The 9,624-nt window shown below is 36.3% G+C and overlaps 1 pseudogene across 1 annotated transcript; it reads left to right on the top strand.

The window, feature by feature from the left end:
- The first annotated feature begins 8,856 nt into the window (after nucleotides 1–8,856).
- LOC308343677 (small ribosomal subunit protein eS24-like) lies at nucleotides 8,857–9,260 on the top strand (annotated as a pseudogene). The gene has a single exon. The product of its transcript is annotated as a small ribosomal subunit protein eS24-like (transcript).
- Nucleotides 9,261–9,624: the final 364 nt, after the last annotated feature.

The raw sequence follows: 9,624 nt of genomic DNA, 5'->3' as shown, positions 1-9,624 counted from the left end.
TTACACTGTTGGCAGGAATGCAAGCTGGTATAGACACTCTGGAAAACAGTATGGAGGTTCCTCAAAAAGTTGAAAATAGAGCTATCCTACGACCCAGCAATTGCACTACTAAGTATTTAGCCGAAAGATACAAATGTAGTGATCCAAAGGGCACATGCACCCCAATGTTTATAGCAGTAAAGTCTGTAATAGCCATACAATGGAAAGAGCCCAGATGTCCTTTGACAGATGAATGGATAAAGAAGATGTGGTTTATATGTACAATGGAATACTACTCAGACATAAAAAAAAAAAATGACATCTTGCCATTTGCAACAACATGGATGGAACTAGAGAGTATTATGCTAAGCAAAATAAGTCAATGAGATAAAGACAATTATCATATGATTTTACTCATATGTGGAATTTAAGAAACAAAACTGAGGATCATGGGGAAGGAAGGGAAAAATAAAACAAGATGAAATCAGAGAGGGAGACAAACCATAAGATAGTCTTATCTATCTTATCTATCAGAAGATAAGATAGTCTTAACCACAGGAAATAAAATGAGGGATGCTGGAGGGGAGGGGTTGGGGGGATGGGAAAACTGGGTGATGGACATTAAGGAGGGCACATGATGTAATGAGCACTGGGTACTATGTAAGACTGATGAACAAGTCAACTCTACCTCTGAAACTGATACACTATATGTTAATAAAATTTAAAATAAAAAACCGAAAATAATACAAATAAAAGGCTCAGGCATTAATTTAGGTTGTGTATTACTTGTCACTCAGCACATCATTGCAAACTACCTTTTGTTGCAGGATTAAGTGGAAGAAAAATACTAGAGCTTTGCTTTCTGGTAGAATTAAAACTTTAAACCTTAAAGAATCCTACTTGGAAGAACATGTACCCCTTGGTGAGAATACAGGGTTTAAATGCTATATTCAAGAGATCAGAACAACTTGACTTTTTTATTTTTAGATGTGAGAATAACTAATAAAACTACATCAGAATTTTAAGAGATGAGCACTGTCTCAATTCAAAACAGTACATTGTTACCACTAGTGATTCAGGTAAATAGTTTTCAGTTGGATTTCCAGTCTCATACCCATTCCTTGAGTTGGTCAGTGTTAAAATTCAGTTGCCAAATATTTGCTAATTTCTGCTTTTTTCTCAAATTTCTGTAGCAGTTAATGCTTTATTTCCTTTTTTCACCTAGTTTTGCTTTTTCTTCCTGTTTCAACCAAACAACTCATCACACAATTAACAAAATAACATTTTTAAGTAATAATGAGAGAGTTCAAGAATATCTTTTGAGTGGGGCCCCTGGGTGGCTGAGTGGGTTAGGCCTCTGGCTTTGGCTTGGGTCATGATCTTGGAGTTCTGGGATCGAGCCCTGTGTCAGGCTGAGTGGGTTAGGCCTCTGGCTTTGGCTCAGGTTATGGTCTCGGAGTCCTGGGATCGAGCCCCGTGTCAGGCTCTCTGCTCTGTGGGGAGCCTGCTTCCCTCTCTCTTTCTCTCCCTCCCTCTCTGCCTACTTGTAACCTCTCTCTGTCGAATAAATAAATAAAATCTTTTTTTTTTAAAGAGTATCTTTTGAGAGTCCAGAAATATGACCATCTTAAATCTTATAACCAAAAATTATTTTTCAAAGAGTAAATCTAGTTTATAAGGCTCTTTCAGACTTTACTAGGCTTTCACTAATAACTTCAAGATAATGAAAGTTAATCATAGACATGCTAAATTTCTTAAAGTTGTTTTTTTTTTTGTTTTTTTTTTTTGCTCTGTGTCATTTATCTAATTTCTAGATAAATTTCTATGGTTGAGAGCATAGACTCAATCAACTACATCTTTAGAAGCATTTTCCCTCTGGTGAAGTTCAATTAGCTATTGAAGTATTACTATCTCTAGGAATTAACCTTTTTTACCAGAACAATTAAAGTAACTTGAGGGGCACCTGGGTTAGGTGTCCAACTCTTGATTTTGGCTCAGGACATGATCTCAGGGTTGTGAGATCAAGCCCCACATTGGGCTTGGTGCCGAGCATGGAGCCTGCTTAAGATTCTCTCTCTCCCTCTCTTTGCCCCATCCCTGCTCATGCTTGCTCTCTTTATCTCTCTCTTAATAAATAAATAAAATCTTTAAAGTGACTTGAGAATAGGACAGTTAAATGTAAGTGTGTCTACCTGGTTCATCTCCCAAGATAAGAAAGAATAAAACTTATGTCAATCATATCTCAGGAATATTTTCTTAAAAAATATTTTAAAAATCTTCTTTATTAAATGCCCTTTATCAATCTTCACAGACTGGAAAAAGAGAAAAGTGTACTTTGGAGAGGCTGACATTATTTTCCTTCCCACATTATTTATTTACTTTTATATTGTAGGATTTAAAGAGATAAAATACTGCAAATAAAATAACATTTAAACAAAATATTTGCCACATTCTCAAGCTAAACATATCCCCTTCCCTTCCTCCCTCATCTCTTTTTACTTTTACAGTGTTGCCTCTAAAAGTCACAGTGTGTTATATATTCATAGTAGTACACTTTAGGATGAATGCTTTGATTTCAGCTTCAGAAAAAAAAAAGAAGAAAAAATCAAGCAATAGAATTTTGATAATAGAACACATTTCCTTAAATTTTATTCCAAGCCTATTTAGATTTAACACAATTTTACAAAGGATTTATACCTCACAAAAATATGTTTATATATGTTTGAGGCTAAAGTGGCAAAGTTTGAAACATAAGAAAAATAAAAGGTATTCTGAGTCTGAAAGACTATCTCACGTTAGAACATTTGATTAAAGCTAAAATGTCTGTTATATCTTGATCAGAGGTAACCTTTCTTTATAAGTACTCAGAATTACCAACATTACACATAAAAACTTCACTATGCTATTCTCTCTGTTTCCTTGCCTTAGTCATTAAATTGGGGTTGTTAAAAAAAAAAAGTTCATTCAATTACTTCAAACACCTCTTCCTTCTTTTTCTTGAGTTAACCAAGAATTACTGATGTTACGCTGCCTGTAGATCAGTGATTAAGAACTGCTTAGTTTTTGCTAATTGCTAATTGTGTTTTATTCCTGTGTACTTTGTGCTGATCACTAAATTCTATATGCAAGTTAAATCTTTACCTTATATCCTTAGGAAAGTGAGAAAGAAAAGAGCCCCAAGAGTGCCCCATAAAAAATAGACTCATACCAAGACATACCCGTGCAAAATTTTGGTACACTGGAAATGGTGTTCTAGAAAGAAAATAACATGTTACATAACAAGAATCAAAAATCAAAACTGTTGTATACTTCTCATTGGAATAGAGGAAGTTCAAAGCTATTTGCAGTTCCCCTTCAAAATTCTGAAGAAAAATTACTTCCAACCTAAAATTCTATACCGAGAAAATGTTTAATCAAGATTTAGGGTAGGATAAATAAACGTTAGCCAGGCAAGCTCTAAGAAATATATTTCCCATGTTCTCTTTGCTCAAGAAGATACTGAAAGCTGAATTCTTTAAAATGAGAGAACAAACCAAGAAAGAACTGATAAACCAAAAACAGTATTTCCAACCCAATAGAGAGATGAAAATAATAAACGTGATGCTCATGAAGAGAGATCTCGAACAAAAAATGCAGGCATAAAGGATAACTCATCCATAGTGGGCCATGACAGAGGCTCTGTGAGAAACTACATTAGGAAGATGAAAATGATGGAATATCTGATACATCTGAACACTGTGAAAGATTTAGATAAATTGTGAAAAGTTTGGATGGGAGTCATTGATAAATACATGGAAAGTTAAGCAAATAAGAAAAGACAATTACTAGTTCTAAACAAATAGAGTTAAGCAGCAAAAGAAGAGTAATCATGATTTCCCTTCCTGGCTCAGCTGGGAATATTGTTTAAATTATATTTGTATAGTCACTCCAGCTCCAATAGTTATTGTTTCCGTGGTGTATCTGTTTTCTATTATTTTCTATTATTTTACGTTCAACATATTTGTATCTTTGTGAGGGTGCCTCTTTACATAGCACATGACTGGATTTTTTGGAACCATTCCACCAACCTTTGTCTTTTGATCAGAATATTTAATATATTTACAGTTAATGTAACTACTGATAAGGTAGGATTTATGTCTATCATTTTGATATTTGTCTTTTTTTTTAAGATTTTATTTATTTATTTGACAGAGACAGAGATCACAAGTAGGCAGAGAGGCAGGTAGAGAAAGGGCGGCATGGGGAGAGCAGGCTCCCTGCTGAGCAGAAAGCCCAACGCGGGGCTCAATCCCAGGACCCTGAGATCATGACCTGAGCTGAAGGCAGAGGCTTAACCCACTGAGCCACCCAGGCGCTCCTTGATATTTGTCTTTTATGTCTTCTTTTTTCCTTTACTCTTCCGCTACTACCTTTATTTTGTCTCTTAAATAGATTTTTTTAGTATACCATTTTATTCACTTATTTATTTTATTACTATTTTTGAGTTATTTTATTCGTGGTTGCCTTCAAGACTCCAATAAACAACTTAATCTAATTTGGATAAATACCAATTTAATTTTTTTAAGTTTCTCCATGCTCTTTTCTTTATTATCAAGTTTTAAATTTTAACTCCAATACAGTTAACATATGGTGTTATACTGATTTCAAGTATACAATATGTTGATCCAACAGTTCTAAACTTTATTCAGTGTTCATCACAGTAAGTGTGCTTTTAATCCCCATCATCTATTTCACACATCTCCCTACCCATTGTACCTCTGGTAACCCTTAGTTTGTTCTCTATGCTTAAAAATCTGTTTGTCTCTTTTTTTTTCTTTTGCTTGTTCGTTAAGTTTCACATATGACTTTGACCCAAATATATTTACCTTTCCTGAGTGACTTATTTTGCTTAGCTTTATACCCTCTAGATCCATCTCTGTTGTTGCAAATGGCAAGATTACATTCTTCTTTGTGGCTGAATAATATTCCATTGTATATATATACCACAGCTTTATCTATTCACCATTTGATAGATACTTGGACTTCTTCCATAGTTTAGCTATTGTAAACAATGCTGCAATGAACATAGGGGTGCATAAATCCTTTCAAATTACTGTTTTTGTGTTTTGGGGGTAAACACCCAGTAGTATAATTACTGGATTGTAGGGTAGCTCTATTTTTAACTCCATACTGTTTTCCACAGTGGCTGCACCAGTTTGCATTCCTACCAACTGTGCACCAGTGTTCCTATTTCTTCATATCTTTGCCAACACTTGTTTTTTCTTGTGGTTCTGAAGTTAGCCATTCTGACAGTGTGAAGTGATATCTCATTATGGTTTTGATTTACATTTTCCGGATGATGATTAATGTTGAGCATTTTTTTCATGAATCTGACCATCTGGATGTCTTCTTGGAGAAATGTTAATGTCTTCTGCTCATTTCTAATTGGATTATTTGGTTGTTGGCTATTGAGTTGTATAAATTCATAATAAAATTTAGATACTAATCCTTTATTGGAACTGTCATTTGCAAATATCTTCTCCCATTCAGTAGGCTGTCTTTTACTTCTGTTGATTGTTTCTTTTGCTGTGCAGAAGGAAGTCACAGTAATTTCCATTGCTTCAGGAGACATACCAAGAAAAATGCTCCTATGGCTGATGTCAGACATATTATTGCCTGTGCTCTTTTCTAGGATTTTTATGGCTTCAGATCTCACATTTAGGCCTTTAATCCTTTTTGAGTTTATTTTTGTATATGGTGAGATAAAGTGGTCCAGTTTCATTCTTTTGCATATAGCTATCTAGTTTTCCCCATGGTGTTTCTTGAAGATATTGTCCTTTTCCCATCATTCTTCCTTTAACTGACCATATAACTGTGGGTTTATTTCTGGACTTTCTATTCTGTTTCATTGATCTATGTGTCTATTTTTATGCCAGTACCATACTTTTTTGATTACTATAGCTTCATAAGATAATTTGAAGTTTAGAACTGTAAAATATCCAGTATTGTTTTTCTTTTTCAAGATTGCTTTGACTATTTGGTGTCTTTTGTGGTTCCATAAAAATTTTAGGATTGTTTGTCCTAGTTCTGTGAAAAACGGTGTTGGAATTTTGATAGGGAGTGCATTAAATCTGTAGAGTGCTCTGGGGAGCATAGATATTTTAACAATATTTTTTCCTCTAAACCATAAGCATGGACTGTCTTTCCATTTCTTTGTGTCATCTCAAATACCAGTTTACCTTCAATAGCACATAAAAACTTTGCTCAAATACAGTTCTGTTCCCTTCTCCCTTCGCTGTGCTTTTGTTATATAAATTACATTTTTATACCTTTTAATCTGAGGATGTTTCTGGTCATTCCTTCTTCAAATGTTCCCTCTGCCTCTTTATCTTACTCCTCTTCTACTGAAATTCCCATTATATATATGTTAGATGTTTGATGGTGTCCCACAGGTCTCTTAGAATCTGTTAATTTTTCTTCCTTTTTTCTTATTCCTTAGACTAATCTCGACTGATTTATCTACAAGTTCATTGATTCTTTCTTCTGCAAATTCAAATCTGCTGTTGAGCCCCTCTGGTGAATTTTTCATTCCATCTATTATACTTCTCAACTCCAAAATTTCTATTTAGATCTTTTTATAATTTCTTTTTAAAAAAAGATTTTTATTTATTTATTTGACAGACAGAGATCACAAGTAGGCAGAGAGGCAGGTAGAGAGGGTGGGGGGGGGGACCAGGCTCCCTGCCAAGCAGAGAGTCGAATACAGGGCCCAATCCTAGGACCCTGAGATCATGACCCCAGCCGAAGGCAGAGGCTCAACCTACTGACCCACCCAGACGCCCATAGATATTTTTATAATTTCTATCCCTTTGTTGATAGTTTTTATTTGACAAGACATCTTTCTCAGACTTTCTTTTAATTCCTTAGGCATGATTTCCTTTGGTTCTTTGAACACGCTCATAATAGATGATTTAAAGTCTTTGTCTAGTAGTTCAACCTTGGGTTTTTTCTTTTTTTTTCTTAAGATTTTATTTATATTTATTTTTGTGAGAGAGAGAGAGAGCGTGCACGCATTAGTGGGAGGAGGAATAGAGGGAGAAGCAGAATCCCTGCTGAGTAGGGAGCCCAGTGCAGAATTCAATCCCAGGACCCAGGGATCATGACCTGAGCGGAACACTTAACAGACTGAGCGACCCAGGTTCTCAACATCTGGGTTTTCTCAAGGACTATTTCTATTAACTGTTTTCCCCCTACTGTGTATATAGCCATACTTTCTGGGTTTTGTTTTTGGGGTTTTTTGTTTGTTTGTTTTGTTTTTGTTTTGTTTTGTTTCTTTTTGCACACCTCATAATTTTAATTGAAACGTGGACATTTTAAAAGATATAATGTGGCAATTCTGGAAGTCAGGTACCTACCCCTGCCATGGCTTACTATAACTGTTGAATTTCGTTTTGCTCTTTTTTGTTGTTTTGAGTGACTTTACTGGACTAATTCTGTGAAGTCTGTATGCCCTGTTGTTTTTTGCTACTTCTATCTTTCCTTGGTTGTCTTTGTAGTCAGCTGATGTTTGGACACAGATCTTCTTAAATGTCTTCCACTTTTTGCCTAAGGCCTCTAGGTATATATTGGGGCTCTGACAGTTAACCATTCTGCCTTAGGCTTCACTTCCTGATTGCACAGAGGCTCTTGGTTAGACAGCAATGGGAAATAAGGGTGTTCTCAGGCTTTTTTCCTGGACATGCACGTAGTCCTGCACAGGCATGGCCCTCTAGGTTCCGAGAGATATGTTGGAACTTTTGAAATGCCCCTGTCAGCATCTCATTTCCCAGATATTCTTTCACAGTCTTTTGGCCATCATTTCGTTTACCCTAGCCTCAAGTGGCTTCGAGGTTAAACAGTTTCCTGTGATTGTTCCCCCACCCCATGATTGTTTTTGATAAACACCCTTAGAATAGGGCTTTTCCCGCTGAAAAACTTGTAAGTCTAGTCAAATAATAACAAGTCCTATGAATAAGGATTTTCTAGCAAATTCCGGACATGTCAAACAGCGGCAATTCTTTGGGGATGGAACGTTTTAAGGAGCTTCAAAGCTGGACAGCCAGCCCCTTTCCACGTCTGCTAGACTGCTGGTTTTCAAGGCTACTGTGGAGCTGGTAAGAGAAGGATGGGGAAAAGGCAAGTTAAAATTTTCACTATTCTGGGACGCCTGGGTGGCTCAGTTGGTTAAGCGGCTGCCTTCAGCTCAGGTCATGATCCCAGCGTCCTGGGATCGAGTCCCACATCGGGCTCCTTGCTCGGCGGGAAGCCTGCTTCTCCCTCTGCCTCTGCCTGCCACTCTGTCTGCCTGTGCTCGCTCGCTCTCTCTCTCTAACAAATAAATAAATTTAAAAAAAAAAAATTTTAAAAAAATAAAAAAAAAAAAAAAATTTTCACTATTCTTCTCAAGTTTCAGGAGCGTTTCTTGAAACACTCCTTGGATTCTTTCAAATTAATTTTCAAAGTTCTGAAAAAGTTGATTTTTTTCCTGTGCTCTCATTGCTCTTATGGAGGAGTGAATTTTCAGAGGTCCTTAACTCCACCATTCTGGAAGTCCCACTCCCCAAAAGTGTTTAAATGATAAGGTAAACACTGATTGTTGTTTTAACCAAAATTATATTGTATTGGCAGGATGGGGGAGGAGGGGGATAAATGTTTGAAGGGTGCTTTCATGTGATACAAATAGGGATAGAGAGAAAACTCAATCTTTATCTTTTCAGTGGGAAGTTAAGACAAAATGCCCCAAACAAAAAAATCAGAAGCTGGCATTTCAATAACATCTTTCAGAGACAATGCAAGTAAATACTAAACTGATCAGCTTAAGTATTTTTCTCCCCGGCTGCTTGAACCTCAGCTGCTGTCATGAATGACACAGTAACTATCCAGGCCACGAAATTCATGACCAACTGACTACTCAGCAGAAGTAGTAGAAAATCACTAGTGTTCATCACACAAAAAAGGGACAATACCTAAGAGAGAAATTCAGGAAATACTTGCTAAAATGTACAAGACCACATCAGATGTCATCTTTGTATTTGGAGTCAGAACCTATTTTGGTGGTGGCAAGACAACTGGCTTTGGCATGATTTATGATTCCTTGGATTATGCAAAAAAAAAAAAAAAAAAAACCACCCAAACATAGACTTGCAAGGCATGGCCTGTATAAGAAGAAAAACATCTCAAGAAAACAGCAAAAGAAACATAAGAATAGAACGAAGAAAGCCAGAGGGACTGCAAAGGCCAAGGCTGATGCTGGCAAAAAGTGAGCTGGAGATTGGACAAAAGAAGGAGTAAAGATTCTGCAGTGACTTTATCTGTGGTGATTGTGCAGTTTTTTCATGAGAGGATTAATAAACCAATAGCTTTTAATAAATAAATACATATATACATACATACATAAATTAATTAATCAGCTTAAAAAGGTAAAAGTGGTAGCATTTTGTGAGAGGCAACAAAGAGGCTAGGATGCAGGTATGAAATAGATCACCAGCAGTCTGCTTGATGCTCATGATGATGCTTCAGTTAGGTCATGTGACACCACCTCCATTGTTATAGGCCACAGAGAGATTTTGATGATGATGGAGAAGCTCCTGTTGAGCTCCATGGCAAGAATCATGTCATTGTGCCAAC

Source organism: Martes martes (assembly GCF_963455335.1).
Source record: "Martes martes genome assembly, chromosome: 5".
In the NCBI taxonomy this organism is placed as follows: Eukaryota; Metazoa; Chordata; class Mammalia; order Carnivora; family Mustelidae; genus Martes; species Martes martes.
The sequence above is the reverse complement of the archived record's forward strand: the minus strand, read 5'-3'. Positions and strand labels throughout refer to the sequence as shown.